The sequence below is a fragment of the Rhopalosiphum padi genome, chromosome 4 (assembly GCF_020882245.1).
Source record: "Rhopalosiphum padi isolate XX-2018 chromosome 4, ASM2088224v1, whole genome shotgun sequence".
Lineage (NCBI taxonomy): Eukaryota > Metazoa > Arthropoda > Insecta > Hemiptera > Aphididae > Rhopalosiphum > Rhopalosiphum padi.
In genome coordinates this window covers 2,105,375-2,122,339 of record NC_083600.1, presented here as the reverse complement: position 1 = coordinate 2,122,339, position 16,965 = coordinate 2,105,375, and the positions used below count along the sequence as shown (strand labels likewise).

The 16,965-nt window shown below is 27.6% G+C and overlaps 1 protein-coding gene across 1 annotated transcript in view; it reads right to left on the bottom strand.

Moving 5' to 3' along the window:
- The window catches only part of LOC132929513 (hemicentin-2-like), a 318,477-nt gene extending 316,470 nt beyond the window's left edge, over positions 1-2,007 (bottom strand). The window contains exon 1 of the mRNA XM_060994902.1: positions 1,582-2,007. The gene's annotated coding sequence lies outside the window, so the exon portion shown is untranslated. The remainder of the gene's footprint in view (positions 1-1,581) is intronic.
- Positions 2,008-16,965: the final 14,958 nt, after the last annotated feature.

Here is a 16,965-nt window from a genome sequence, read left to right as displayed (position 1 = left end):
GTTTTGTTCGATCACCTCCCATAATGTCACTAAATTTGTTCTTGCACGAATTAAAATAAAAATACGTGTCAGTATGTACCTACTAAGCAATAAGACATTTAAATTAAATTTCAATACGGGCTATAAGATGAAAATTATGTACTATAACCCAAAAACTGATCCCCAAACGTGAGATATATCTACATAAGCTTTTGAAAATATATCATAATACTCGTTTATGATAATGCATTAGGTATGTATACCTACGTAAGTACGTTGGTACTATATTGGCCATGATTTAAATAAATAAATACTAAATAAAACATATAGATAAAAAAATCACAAGAAATTATAACATACCTATATATAAGTGGTTTTTTGTTTCAAATAACATTAAGCAGATTTTTTTTTTTGGTTTAGTTTGAAAAACAAATGCATACATTATTTACGGTACAAAAAAAATGGGATATTATACAGTCTAATCCTTATTTTTCCTTCTCTACACTAAAATAATTATTTATATACTCTTTTTTTGAAAAAAAAAACATATTTTCCGTTTTATATAAATGAATATTATTTTATAATATTAAAAATATAATTCATAAACATTTCTCAAGTGTTTACGCTTTGTACTAGTGTCTAGTGTAATATATTTTTGTTCAACACAAAACTATTGTATCAAAAGAAAACATACAAGAGAATAAAGTAAACCATTAAATCAAACATTTAAGGATTATAACTCGATAACTTATGTATAATATACAATACATACAGTATTATAAAGTATAATTTCTAATTATAACTTTGAGTTAAAATTAAACCATACAACATTTATTTGAATTTTTAATGTCTTTCATTTATTGCAACAAAGAAGACTAACGTCTTTTGAGTTTAACTAAAACAAATTTCAAAGTAAAATTAAACAAAATATTCGTCAAATCAAACTTAAGACTACTACATCGATATACATGTAAAGACAAGTAGATCCAAGTTACGTAGTTAATTCAAATAATTTGCTCGTTAATATAATTAGAAGGTAGTTTAATTGGCAAAAAGTCTTATATTATTTTAGCTCGGGTTAGTAATACCCAATGAAGAATTCAGCCGAGTAGCCGTCGGAGAGAACGGTAGTACAAGCGAAATGTAATGTTTAACTGAATTATTATGATAAATATAAATTAATGTCTATGAAGAATAAAAAGTACAAAGAGTTTAAGAATTAATCGCACGGGCCGGGCGCGGGGAATGGGTCCGTCTCAAAAACGATGTCGACGAAAACACGAATATAAAGACGTACTGCGGAACGATTATTATCTGTAAAAATTCAAATAATTCCCCCCCGAATGCGATTGTTTTGGTCGTTTAATTAAGAGAAGTAAAAGTACAAAAGTGCTCATTAAAACGACAGTATATTATTAATCGATACGGCAATATATAATACCTATCACGGCAGTGGGTAACGACAACTACAATGAACGGTTAACATTTCGACAACGAACCGCGTAACGTTTTCCCGAGTACCTAACGGGTACGTGACGGTCTGATAATATAATAATATACCTATTCGTTATGACATCGCGATTACGACGAAACGGTACTCACGTGTGAGGTTTATCGGCGAGATTTCTGTTTTCTTCACCCGAAGCGTGTTGCAGACGATATTCGGACGACTGGTCCACGGGTACGGACTGCGGCGATGGTAATAATATCCGTCGTCAATAATACAGTTATGTCGTGCGTGATAATTTAACGGCACTATCACACTATAATACGTTACCGCACGACACACCGAGAGAAATATTAATTTCGGAATGGAAAATCGGAACACGCGACTGACCGACGAGCAGTACTGCGAAATCGATTCGACAGGGCCTCACGATCGCAACGTGTCTATTTGTATCGGTTGTAAAAATTGAAAATTTTTCGCGTAAACGTGACGGCGGTATCGTGCGGTTTGGAGCCAATAGCGCGACGGGACGAACGCGGAAAATCGTGCGGACGAAGGCGAACGGCGACTGGTAAACGATACGGAAACGCGGTCGCCCCCCGCGAAAAAGCGCTCCAACGCATGACGCTGCCGAAACTCTTCCGCCGCCGCCGCCGCCGCTACCGCTGCCGGCGTGTTCGGTCCGTCCGGCCATCGTGTTACAGGGCCCGGAGCGAGTCCCACGACGACAACGATGATGGTTCATTGGAACTCCACGACGACGGTGTTGCGGCTATAGAGTAATAATAATATATAGTACCTAATATTATATTACTCTATAGTTTCGACATAGGCTTTTTTTTTCCATCAAAACGATCACGTTATTTTAATAATGATAATAATAACGTTATAGTAATGCTTTTAGTTAAGTACCCAACCATTAACTATTATGATTATTATGTGTATTATATAAGTTCAACGATTTTTTTTTAATGTAATATTGATAACGTGGCCGGAAAAAAAAGAATTTGGTTAGGTAATAATAATTTGGACTGCGAATACAATAATGCCATAAAAATGCACTTAATAATCGTTTTAATTTTTAACAAGTTTTGAACCAAAAAATGTTTTATAGAACTGCATAATTCCAAGTCTTTTATGCGAATTTTTAAAGTAAAGAATAATTATTCCCATCTAATTTTTCATCGCCACTTACAATCGAATTTACGTCATCATATGGATCTGTTTGAAAAATTATAGTTAATAATATTTAATAAGGTAAGCACGTTACAAAGTTATTACAAAGTAAAAATCTTACCTTAAACCCCTAAAACGCTATAAAAATAAAAAAAATTACCTTAAAATTGAAAAATACAAACAATACAAAATAAAAACTTATTATTCTGAATCAAAAATACATGACACGTATATTTAAAAAACAAATATTGAGTAGGTTTAAAAACAATACAATGTACGACGAACTACCAGCTCTAATAATAATACAACGAACTAAAGGATCAGTGATATTTTTTTTTATATTAGAGACTGCAAAATATATTTTCTGCGGCCACGCATGACTTGGATCCGCCACTGGGTGTAAATACTAAAAAATCTTAAAAGTTTATCGCAGTACGAGCAGCGGTCGACGGTCGTTTTTAAACCCTTTATTGATGTATAATACAAGCTCGGACCGGCTTAGGAAATCGGCATGACCCAAGTTTGCTGTAGTTATCCGACCGAAAGCACATAATATATCATATAGATCTATACCTACCATAGCACACACCGTAACTGTGTTGCAATTTAGGTTAAAATTATGCATAGCTATTATAGGTATCCCTAATAACGTTTAACGTACCGGTTGAAATCTTAAAAAGCCAAGTATCTAACATTTCGATAGTTTTACGTTGCACAAAAACATTTTTGTACTATCTTTATTTCCGTTGGGTTTTTTTTAGGTATAAAAGTACAAGTCATTAACCATAAATAAGATAAGATTTTATTTATTTTAAAAAGCATGGCAGTTTCATTTGTAATTTTAGGATGTCTATAGCGTCATCTTCCGAGAACTTTAGAAAAATAAATAAAAACGTGATGATAATCAGCTTGTTGTTTGAGTAGTACCTATCAATAACTTTCTCTCACAACACGTAAACAATTCCTCTTAAAAAAACAAATAAATAAATAAAACGAAAAAAAACATTAATAATTCTTAATTTAACACATTTATTTCGTATTCGTAGTGTTTATATTATTATATAATAAACATAATAATATTTTTTAGTGAACATTAAATAATTAAATATAAATTTTAATATTACGCTTATACCAGGATTATTTTTCTAGCACGTTTATGTTCAAATAAATATTTTTTTAATTCTAATTAAATCAATATTTATTAAAACTAAAAATGTTTGTATACAATTTAATAAAACTTATGTAAATAATAGTATTAGTAACGAATAATACAAATTCTGTGAAATAAGTTTATTTTAGTAAAAAACAAAAACTAATGTTGAGAACTCTGAATTGATAATTAGTTTTGATAATTTATATTTTAAATATTTAATATATAAAAAAAGCTGTGACTGAGAGAAACAAGCACAGATACTAGAGAATTTATTTTATGGTGTTGACAATAGTTTTGAAGTCAGATCACGCTCAGTCTCACTGACGATAGAGTCAGTTACGAAATAAAACAGCGTCATCGTATACGAACACTTGTTAAATTAACTTAAATCATATATATATATATATATATATATTACATTAATGATGCGTAGTTTTTATATGGCATTAAGTTATTTAATTTTATTATGGAAACATCTATAACACTGTTCTGTGTTGAAGTTATTAGTATGTGACACGGTCAAGATATTAAATGTATCAATGTGATATCTGTTTAATCAGTACATATTGGTTCAATTAATCATTATCATCTATTTTTTTTTTTTTAAATGAATAGATTACAAAAAAAACGAGATACATGATTTGGCATAAGTTAAATTAGGTTTAAGTCGACTGTCATTATATTTTAAAGAAATGATAAATCATTTAGAATAGAAAAATATTCTGATCGTAGACCCTAATATATGTTAAGAAAAGATACACGGCTTACATACATCACATTTTTTTTTTTATTAAAACCTCTCCAAAAATTATTTAAAATCAACTTGAATTCCATATATAGAAGTTATGCGCGAATATTGTTCACTTTTTCAAGTAACTCAAAATTGAAAATAGTATATTATATTAAAATAATATATAAAATGTTTAAATATTTTTACATTGTAAAATCAATAGTTCCCTCGTTCCAATCTGAATCTAAAATAAACAGAATTAACGCAATGGACTATAATACATTATTATTTCAAAAGTAAATTTTGAGTTATGTGTAGTTTGAGAATATTATACGAATAGGAATTATAAATTAATTACATAATGCATAATTCAAATGAACTGTAATAATTAGATACAATTTATGCACTGTGTTATGACTGAAAAGGCTACCTGTAAGCCAAGTCTGAATTTTCATTCTGCCGTAGTAGTAAGAGTTAAGTGAAGTTGGATTATGTCGAGTGAAACGATTTAGGTGGTCAGGTAAATAGTTGTGGAATAGTTTGTCGGTAGTTTCGCGAACTGTTGGCAACTACGAGGGTATGGAATGGAGTGTTTTATTAGTTGCGTAATAAAGACCATTAGTTAATCAACAAAACGTATTTACCTAGGACCGTACTCGGAGTCATTAAATGTTTTTATTGTGCGCATAGTTAGTATATGTTTCGTTGACGTGAGCCTTAAATTGGGCGGTATGGTAAAATTAAAAAAAAAACATTCTTAAAAAACATAAGGTAAAAATAACAATATAGTATTTGATAAATACTTTTAATATGTTGATTTCTCGTATAATTGTCGTAGTAGCTGGACTGAAATCAAATGCATTAATCTGGTGGGTTGCGTGGAATTCGTAATGGTTACATATGTAACAGGTGGGTTTTCTTAGATATAGTTTACAATCTCTACATAATTGTTATAGTATAATTAATTATAAATAGTATTTCGTGTATAATTACTAGTTATACAAGGTTGAAAAAGTTCAATTCAATTTACAGACAAAATAAAATGAGAATGAAATAAACGTAAAAAATAGAGTTTAATTATAGGTATTATAGGTATATATTTTTAATATAAAAACGATATTTTACCATACGTATCGTGCAATTATCTAATAAAATGTGGTAAGTGTGCAACTTGAGTATTTCTTTTAATTAGATTTTTTAGTAGTATAGACTTTTTATATAATAAAAATATATACTTTTTTTTAAACAAATAAATTAAATGTTGGCCAATTACTCAACACCATGCGTCAACAAATATAAAAGAATGATACCAAATTAAAAATTATAAGCAAATAATAAGTTGTATTTATTATGTAGTTTTATTGCTTAGCAATTTTCTTGAAATAGATCGTAAATATTATAGTAATATACAGATAAAGAATATAATATAATCAATACATCAGTACCTACATAAAATATAATATAATGATTATAATATAAGAAAATATTATACTTCAAAACTTTTAGATACTGAGCGGAATGATGTATGTATTGATTTTTTACAATGATGTGTGTTTTTTTTATGTACACGATAAGTAGTTGATAAAATGCTTTGATTTAAAAAATTGAAGTGGTTTCTGATAGTAAATTGTTTGTACTATAAAGAGGTAAAAATAGAAAATTTCCGGTACTTTTTATATTCAGAAATAAGAAGAAAAAATTATTCGTAAATTCAATTTTTGACAAAATCGGTTTTGTTCTGTGTAACTCGAGAACAAATAACCGTAAATACTTGAAATGTTCGCCAGATATTTATATTATCATTATTTTATATTTTTTATGAGTGTTTAAATTTAAAATTAGAATCATGACCAAATTCATTAACACTGTCTAAATTAATAAAATATTTTATAGCTATAAATGTATAAAAATGTTATTTTTATACATACGATTTGAAAATTTCTACAATGTATTTTATAAGTTATTAAAACTACAAATAAAAAAAATTCTACCACAAAAGCAAATCAATTTTTATGTGCATTTAAATAAGAATTTGAAGTTTACTTTAAAATTCATCAAAATTGCTAAAGAAATGCTAAGTAATTATTATTTTGTTGTTAAAATGTCATAAAAATTTTTCTTCTGATATCTAAGTTTTGAAAATGTAGTACTGTATCCCTCATAAGTAATCAATTCTTAATTATAAAATCTAAAAGTATAGAGAAACAAATATTTTCTATAGACATTTAATATTCAAATTTGGACAAATTTACTTATTCTATGATAAATAATGATGTCAATATTATTCTATTACAATTTAAAAACATTATTCGTGGATACTTATAACTTTTACGTATTTTATATTATTATGATTTATACATTTTACTATACCCGATGAAAATATTGATTTATTTTTAGATATCGTTATCTATTAATACTATGAATTTATTTTTACTTTTGTAAGTACCATATTTACAGAAATGTGTGATTAAATTTTGAGTTGTATATGTTGATATTTGATATAACATATAATGTAAATAGGTATATATTATTATAATGATTAAATACTAATATTTTAATAAATACAACATTTTATAAAAGAAATTGATAAGCCTTCTATAATACTAAAAGTAAAATAACTGACTTTAATAACTACATTAAAAAAAAAAACAATATTTCTGTTTAGAATCGTTTTTTGTATAGAATATATTAGTTAATATCGTTGAATTCAAATTAACACATTCACGATTGTGATCTACTCGCTACCTAATGTACAGCAGAATGCAACTTGCCTACCTTTTTAAGTATTTAGAATCAGTAAGAATACGAAAACAATTATTTAGAAATTTGAATAATTTTTAATCAAAAATGTACCTTTTCACAAAATATGATTGATAAAATAATAACATACCCATTATATTACATTATATTATATTAAATAATTATAAAAACGAACAAGAAAAAACATATTATCGTTGCGGTAGATATAATAATCAGCATAATATATATTATATACATATATACACAAAATCATTTTCTTGTATGTTTTTATATTAAAATCACTAATTTTCAACCCTAAACTACTTCAAACCGACAAAACCTTTTTCCAACAACAATAATTTTTTTGGTAATGTCACATTGTCACATTTAACATGTTCTTTAAAAGCACACAATTCGAAATTTCCATAGTAAACATACGTTGACAAGTTACTGACGAATATCACATATGTTTTACAAGTATATTTTTATTTATATTTTCATTTCAGAATAGCAAACTTTGTTTAGTCTAATGTTTTGCATTTACTTACTTTCTTTACCATATCCCAGTCAATTCATTTTCTCGGAACTCGTGACGGACACAATAAATCATATTATCTGAGCGTTGGACAATCGACACATGTTGAAAAGAAACTCTGCAGTATTGAAGATTCACGATAATCAATTTTTGACGAGTTGCCATCAAAATACATTCAAAACCATCTATAACAAATACCTCATTACAATTCATCGTATACGGTACATGCGTTTCGACGGTAGAATAATTGAAAATTAACTTATAATTCAATACAAGTGTTTAAATACTTTAAATCTATACTATTAAAACATATTTTTATTGCAAATCTTATGATAAACTTAATGGACATTTTCAAAACATTCAGACTGATTATAAGTATTTTAAATTTTTGAATTATTTTAGTTTTTTTTTTTTAAGTATAGAGATAACGATACAATAAACATCTTTAAGCTCGGTTAAAAACGTTAAAATTGAACTCTACGGCCATAATAGGTTGTGCTCATAAAAATCCCAAAACATTAAAAATGTATAAAAAAAATGTTTTTAAAATTTGAAGTTAAAATGTTAATGGCATTAGATATTTAAACAAAAAAATAACCGTTTTAGATACTTTATTATTAGTCAAAAATATTTTTTTAGGGTACTTAAAACTTTTTATTTATTTATTATTATATTATTTTACTTATACAATGGAATTTCCAGTACCTATATTAGATTAATTTTAAAGCGTTGTATAATTATAATACGACCAATCTATTCACACCGTTATACGATAATCATAAATTATTGACTATAACAACAACTTAAGTATAATATTATGATATAAAAATATATATTATTACAATGATGGCTTGTACAATAATTATCGTACACTACGCTGTAATTTAAAAATAATCCCCTGTTGACTATCTTATCACAAATTTATATTTTATGATATTAAATTTATTTTTATGCCACATTAGCCATTATTGTCTTTCTATCATTACAATAAAATACTACATTAGTTTTACCTTGAATATTTTAATGTATTGTAAGCAATTAAACCTTTTCATCTACTGTGAAATTATAAGACCATAAAATTGTGCTGGGTTTGCGTATCCCTAACTCCGGCAAAAACACTAAAAGTCTTATACTGAACAATTAAAGTATATACCTACTTATTTTTATTTCTATAACGTCACAATTCCATTATTAAAAGGTTTTTAAATTTAAATTTAAATTAAATAAAGGTAAGTTTATTAAGTTTTTACGAGATTGAAAAATCTTGATAAGACTTAAAGTATTTTTTAGTTAATTGAAAATACTTTTTTTTTTTATCTTAAAATTAGTAACTACTAAAAATCAAACATCCAATGCATCATATTAAACTGAAACAAAGTGTTTAAACTTTTAGTCAAATTAAATATCAACGAACCGTTAAAATGTTTAATGACGTGTAGAGAAATTTGTTGTTTGTACAATATTGCCATTACATTAATTTTTTAATTGTTTTTAAGGGGAAGTAAGTGAGAAGAAGACATTTTTTTTGCAGACATAGATAACAGTTATACTTTTTACAATAAATATTTTTAACTATGTTAATCGCTTAATGTTTATAACAATTCATATTTCTCATGGTCAAAACGTCAGAAATGGAAAAATAAATACATTTTACATTTTATACTAATCACATATTACATACAAATTTGAGTTTTGATTAAAAATAATATGGCTTATCAATAAAATGGTGTATTTTGGTTTACGTATACCTCAGATCACGAAAAAATGATGTACATTGCTTTGTTAACTAATTCGATCATGATAGATTATCTCCTGTTGCAGATTGGATATAGAATTTAGTATATTTTTCTAACGTGGTTAAAACTACTTTATAAATATTTTTAATACCCCCAAAAAATAATCTTTGAAATATTTATTTAAATCAATTGAGGTAGTTAGTTAAAAATACGGCCGACAATTATATACCCTAAAAACCTATATTAAATATGTATGCAGTTACGCTCTAATAATTAGCAAAATATGCTTTTAAAATATCCTCTAAAAAAAGATCTATTATAAATTCTAAAATTGTATTTGTAATTAAATGATTATTTATATTTTATATATATTACACTGCAAATGATTTAAATTATTGATAAGAAAGGGCGTAAATTTCGGCTTATGAATTTCTGTTCATGTGAAAACCAAAGAAAAATGTTGAAAAAAATGTTAAATACTTCAATCAATTAATTTTTTTGTGAAAATTTTTGATTCATTGAATTAAAAATGTCTAAAAAAATTACGAAATTCTAAATATGCTCTAAAAATTCACAAAATCATAAAATATGCAAAAACTCCAAAATATTCAAAAATATGCAAAACAAAATGTTGTATACAGAAGCGTTAGGCCATGAAACAGATTCTGGTACGAACTAGTATTTTTGGAAAAACCAATAACAATATGCAAATGTATACAAATGTCGGCCATAGTTATAAATATTACGTAAAAGTTTTGATTAGTGGTGTAGAGTAGAAAATTAATATCCCAAATAATGTTTGTTGGTTCAATACTCATACTTATAACTGTAAATAATTATAACTAATTAACAAAATGTACCTATCCTTTATTTAATTTTCTTATTATATACTTTATTTATTTTTAGTATTAGTAATTTTCTGTAAATTTTGATTAGTAATTATTGTTTTTTCTTCTTTCTTATTTTGTAATATTGCAAGTCATTAAATTATTTTTTTATTGTTTTGTCTCTCACTAAGTTTAGCTAAGTACTCTCACTCTTTTATAAGAGATCCCACCTCAGTGAAGAGCAATGCTATTTTTTTCTTTCTTTGTATATTTTTCAACTGTACAATATCTTAACTAGCAATAAAGAAATTATTATGTCTAAAAAAAAAAATTATTATTGCTAAAGTAGTTGCTCTATTTCAATTATTCTACATTGAAATATTAAAAATGTTTGTTATTTAAGTAAATATTAAATTTAAAACAAGATATTAATAAAAAATTGAAAAAAAATTAAATTATTTTCAATAAAATATAAAAATAATATTTTCAAAATTAAAAACTTTTCAATACAATGATTATTGACACTTAAATATATCACTTTTTATATATAACAAAATGTGATATATTCGACATAGACCATATGTAATTATAGTACATAAAATGTTTTTTAATTGGTCAATTAAACATTAGATGTTTCATATATTTTTCAAATGATTAATCCCTTGTCTTTGAAGTTTCTGCTCAAGTCATTTAACACACTTGACAAACGACATAATTTAAGACTTAATGTACAATTAACAGTTGTATTAATTATTTCAAAACTTTAAGACTTACAAAATGCTTCTTCTAAAATGAGACATGATTAATAAATATATTATACTTATGTATCTCATTACTCGGGAGTAGGTACTATACATTGATCATTATTATTATTAATATTTTATTTTAATATTACAGTCCACAATGTATTATTTTCTTTTTTTTGTTCTTTTAGTTTTCATTGGAAATTAACTTCATAAATATTTTAAATCTCATTCTGTCAACTAAACAATTTTAATCGATATGTACTAAACAACATTTAATTAATACATATGTGACTTTAAATACTTAAAGTATATAATAACAAGATAACAAACCATAATATTATGTATAACAAATAAATATTATAATATTAATCAACTGTTTTCTGTGTGAAAATTGATATAATATGTATAACAATTATAATAAATCAATTGTATTAAAATGTTTATTTAGATGCCGTAATCATGTCGAGTATAATATCTTCTTCAGTAACTTTTAATGTAAGATTTAAATTTAGACTGTTTTATAGGTAAGCGAGAGATTAATCTATATAATTAAGAATAATAATTATATTAGTAACATTTTTATATTAGATTCTGAGCAGAGCAATAAATGTATTGATTTTATAATGAATTGTGCGTTTTTTTTTGTCCATTATCAATTGTTGGGAATATGTTTGATTTTCAACTTCTGGTATAAGATTGAATCTAGTTAGTATTTTTATTATCACTATTAAAAAGTATAGACCAAATGTGAAAAATTTTAAATAACTGGAAGAACAAAAATAATTTTTTGTAATTAAATAAAGAATAACTGCATGCATTTTAAACATTCATACTACACGTTCTTATAGTTATTTTTAAAATATTCATATCATATTGTGGGGAACTCCATTGACACAAAAACTTCCCTACATAAACCAACCCAGTTGGGAAACGGAAGGGATTCGACGTGGACTAGTCCTCCCATTGAATCACCACCCATCATCACCCACACTCAGTAGTACACAAGGAAAAAAATTATGCAATACTCACTCGCGTAGTTCGGTAGTTCAACATAATGAACAACTTATCGTATTACTATACCTATAATAGATATACTTATAGCGATATAGGTTGATAGACAGTCTTCGCTGGGAATACTTTTTCATATATTATAATAATTTATCATAGAATTCAAATTTAACACACGCGTTAGAGTGAATTACTCAATGGCGTGGTACACTTGACTCATACTGTACAGAAGAGTGGTCTCCTAGTTACCTGCCTTTAAAGTTTAATCGAATAGTAAAATAAATTTAATTCCACTTGATTTAGTTCTTTAGTTTAACTATAACAATTTAAACGTATAATCAGATACATATATTTAGTTATTAGATATTACTAAATTACACCATAATATTTTTCTGAGTGAAGTAAGTATATTATAAGTATATTGGTTTTTATCGTTGTATATCATTTACTATGATATATTTTTTTGTCTATTTTATCTTTTTCCTCAGTTGATTTTACTTACTACTTATTTTTCTTTAATTCGACAACTATAATATAGAAACCTGAAACGTTTCGTCATTACTTTACATATTATTATTACTTATTATATTAGATGTTGAATTTTCAATATAATTTGACTAATTTAAGTTATTTATGCTATGCTATTTATATCATTAACCTATTTCCGTGATTTAAAGGTACGTTAGTTTCGTAACTTAAAATTAACACTTTATGCAGTTTTTTAAAAATTAGATCAGCCTACTGTATTGTAATACTATAAACTAAACTTTGAAATAGATGCTATTCCACTCGGTTTCTCGCTTAGAATCATTATTTCGTATCAATGATAGAGAATAATTTATCATTGAATTAAAATTTAATTCGTGTATAACAGTGACCTACCGAATGAAACTAGTATACGGTATATATATTTAAAACTTAGTATATAGTAGAGGGTGTTTTTCGATTTTATTTTTTTTTACTTAAGTATTATGATATAAAACGAGAGCATTTCAAAAAATGTTTTAATTATTGTATTCGATCAGACTATTTTCATGTACTATGGAGCATAAAATAATACAACTTAATTTCCACGTGATAACTATTTAACCCTCCTCAAGTTAGCTAAGAAAAATTAATGATCATTTACCTGATATACGTACTGTAGCACTAAGACAGCAGACAATGATACGCCGAGCACTTTATTTTCTCTACCCTCAATCATGGACATAAAGCGTTATTTACGGTACGTTCTGAGTGTGCGTGTATTTCTCTAAAAGTGTAGTGTAATAAATGATTTTCTTGCATTACGATGCCATCTGCGTTGCAACGACTGAACGTATTATACGTACTGAATAGCTTGCATGACTACAATAATTTCTTCTTTAAGTTCTTTTTTAGACATTATTACAACCACAATACCTATATATTTATAAATATATATATATATATATATTATATTATATCATTATATTAATGAATAACAATGATAGTATAATATTTTATATTGAATTTATTAATTATAAGTGTTCTATTTGTTTGTAATTTTCTTATTAAAATAAAATATATTTAAGAAATATACGTAAATAAAAATTAAAAAAAAAAAAAAACTTACACACTTTTTTTGAATATCCAAGCAGTGTATACAAATATTTATAAATATTTTAGTAGGTATGCATATTGGTTAAACAGTTTTAATTTTTAAACAATTGTATTTATACGATTGCATAATGACTTGCATAAGCATATATTAACATAAAATTGTCTTAATATATAATTAATATAAATTTCTTTAATATTGAATAATCAACAAATTTTTGATAATAAATATACCTACTCTTAAATCTACAGTTATTTTACAGTATTAAAAAAATATATATAAAATTATTTTGAAAGAGTAAAAGAGTTTAAGTACTTATTATAGACACACTTGAAACTCAGATTAATGAAATAAGGGAAGAAATAAAGCTAGAATACAAAAAGGCAAATATTCGCTATTTTGGTTTGAACAAGATGTTCAAGTCAATAATGTTGTCTAAGAGTCTTAAAGTGCAACTGTGTAAAACTCTTATTCAGCCGGTGACGATGTATTGATGTTAAACTTTGACGCTTTATACAGTATTATTTCAGAATAATAATAATATTAATAATAACACATAGTATCTTAGAAGTTTAAAAAAAATAGAGGTCGATATTTGACTCATGCGTAGATGCGACTACAGAAGAGTGAAGAATCAGAAGTAATTTGGAGATAAGCGAGCTCCTAAAATAGCCTAGTATAGTAGAGTAGGTCACACAAAATAAGGTTCGCTTATTCAAGTATTATTGTTCAATGTGGCACTCCAAAAGATAAAATAACAATTGTATGATCAAGGTTAAAGTGGAAGATCGGGTTAAATAAAACCTGGGACGGATGGAATTGACACAGATATGAGAGTCTTAGTTGTTGATAGGGAAAGATGATATTTTATATGTATGTATCTCAATATGCTTTAAAGGTGAAGCACAAGTATAAACTTAATTGTATTTTTTTTTTTTTTTCATACAATACGAGTAACCGGCTATTTGAACCTTTTTGCCACGCATCTTTTATGTACTCTGACACGTTCATCTAACGAGATTCCTATATTTATCCAATATATGCGACTTATAGCTCATAGTTGGTATCTCATCCACTTAGATAAAGAGTGTTAATCTAAACACTCTTAGTTTTGACAGCTCTTCTTTCAGTCTCAAAATAGCTTTATTGGAGTATTCTTATTATTCTGTAAAATACTGTTTTTATGTGCTTTATTAAAATTATTTTTGTTATTTTGATTAATTCTTGTATTTCTATTTGAAAATTGTCACGTTTGTCTAAAATTATTTACATCAATTTGTTTTAAAAGTCGATTTGTGTATTCCATTTTCGAATGACCTATCAATGTGAGCCGGTTTCAAATTGTCCATTCACATTTCTTATTCTTTGAACACAAAAACGCGACAGTATTTTAAGAAAAATTAATTAGCCGTATAAACGTTTTTATGTCGTTATTATTATTTATTTATACTCTTATTGGGTATATATATATTTATTTATATTTATATTAACGGGTGGGGCCCTATACAACAATTTAAAACATAGAACAATTCAAAATTAAAATAATTAATACAAATAACACATATGTTTAAACACGATAATAATATAAGTAATAGGTAAGATAGTATAAATATAATAGATAAATAAAATAGAAGTAGTAACATCTAATTTCTAATATTATAAGTTATTATAAATGGTGTTCTTGTTGACCAACCACATGATGAGATTAAAGGACTATTTCTGCCATACTTGGTAGTGTACACAGGAACCTTGAAATTGACCAACACAAGAAAAAAGGGAGCATCAATACGATCATCCACCAGTCTTTTCAAAAACTCTACGTTAGCGTTAACTCTCCTGTCTATCAGAGAGATGAGACCTAGTTCCTACTTATTATTATTATTATTATTATTGTTTTAGTAAAACGGTCAGTAATCATTAATTAAATATATACCACGTAATTCAATCGTGGAAGACAATAATAATTCGAATTTAACTACCAATTATTACTCAGACGAAGTAACGTCTGGAAAAAAATATAAGTAACTGTGGTGGATACAACTGCTGTTGCGTCCTACATCGGTGGGTAGCTTGAGCCACACACGGGTCGTCGCTTAAGTATATATATATATACCACAGGGCTGTCGAGAATCGTTATACGACCGCAACAGAAATCCATTTGACAAACACTTTATTTGCGTATTTTCTTCTCCCGTCCTTTTCACCATCCCGTTCTCTCGGCCGCCGTTTGTCACGAAACCTACCACTACTGCCGTCTGTCTAACCGTCTACCCTTCGCCGCACCATATTATAATACCATATACATAGGACCGCATTACTTAGGCGAAGGCGGCGGTAGCGGTAGTGGCAGCATCGGTACATTCTTCTTTTCCGTGGATATATATCGCGGTAGCGGCGCTTTCTCGTGTTTCTTTCGCCCGGCGAAGGTGAATACAACTGACGGAATTCGTATGCCACCGGGTCCGAAAAAATACATAAATCATGAGCGTTTAGCATGCGATGGCGGTCGCATATACGCACTGACGAAAGGCGTCTTGGATGAATAGTAGTGCACGGGTATATATTGCGATTCGTGGGCAAGGGTTGATTGTGGGGGGGAGGTGTCGACGGAGGGTGACGTAGTTGCGATGGTTTTGGCGGCGGTAAGGCGGCGTGAATGGGCGAGAAGGAAATGGCATGACGGTATTTTTTTATTTATTTCCTTATTTTTTTTTATGCTCACGTTCGTGTGAGTCAGACGCGGTCATTGTGTAGGCGGTGGTTAGCGAAGAAATTACCCTCCGGCTAAACGGGAGACATGTCCGCCTGACGTTTAGCCACCGCCGCCGCCGCCGCTGCTGCTACCGAATTCCAGTAAGATATCTGGATGAAAACTCCGATATAAACAGTAGCACGCACCGCCACCGCCTCTATCACCTTTACCACTATCGCAGTTGTATTTTCTTTCCATCCCCACGTCTGTATAATATTATATTTGTCTCTTGTAAAAATACCATGTCTATATCTATCTATCAATTGCCCCCCCCCTACTCGGTATTCTCTTTCTGTGTTAACAACAACGACCGATGCCCCGAAGTGCTCGGTACGCATTGCATTATTTATTCGGTCGATCAAACAAAAACCACTTAAGCGAGCGTACGCAGTGTTTTAGTACGTATATAATGTATATATATCAGAATACGGTATTTCTCGACGCACGCAATACAGGTGCGTTACGACTCGCTAATTTGATTATTTTTGATATGTAATTAAAAAAAATAAATAAATACATATACTTGCACACGATTTTACTGACATATACGCGCATAAA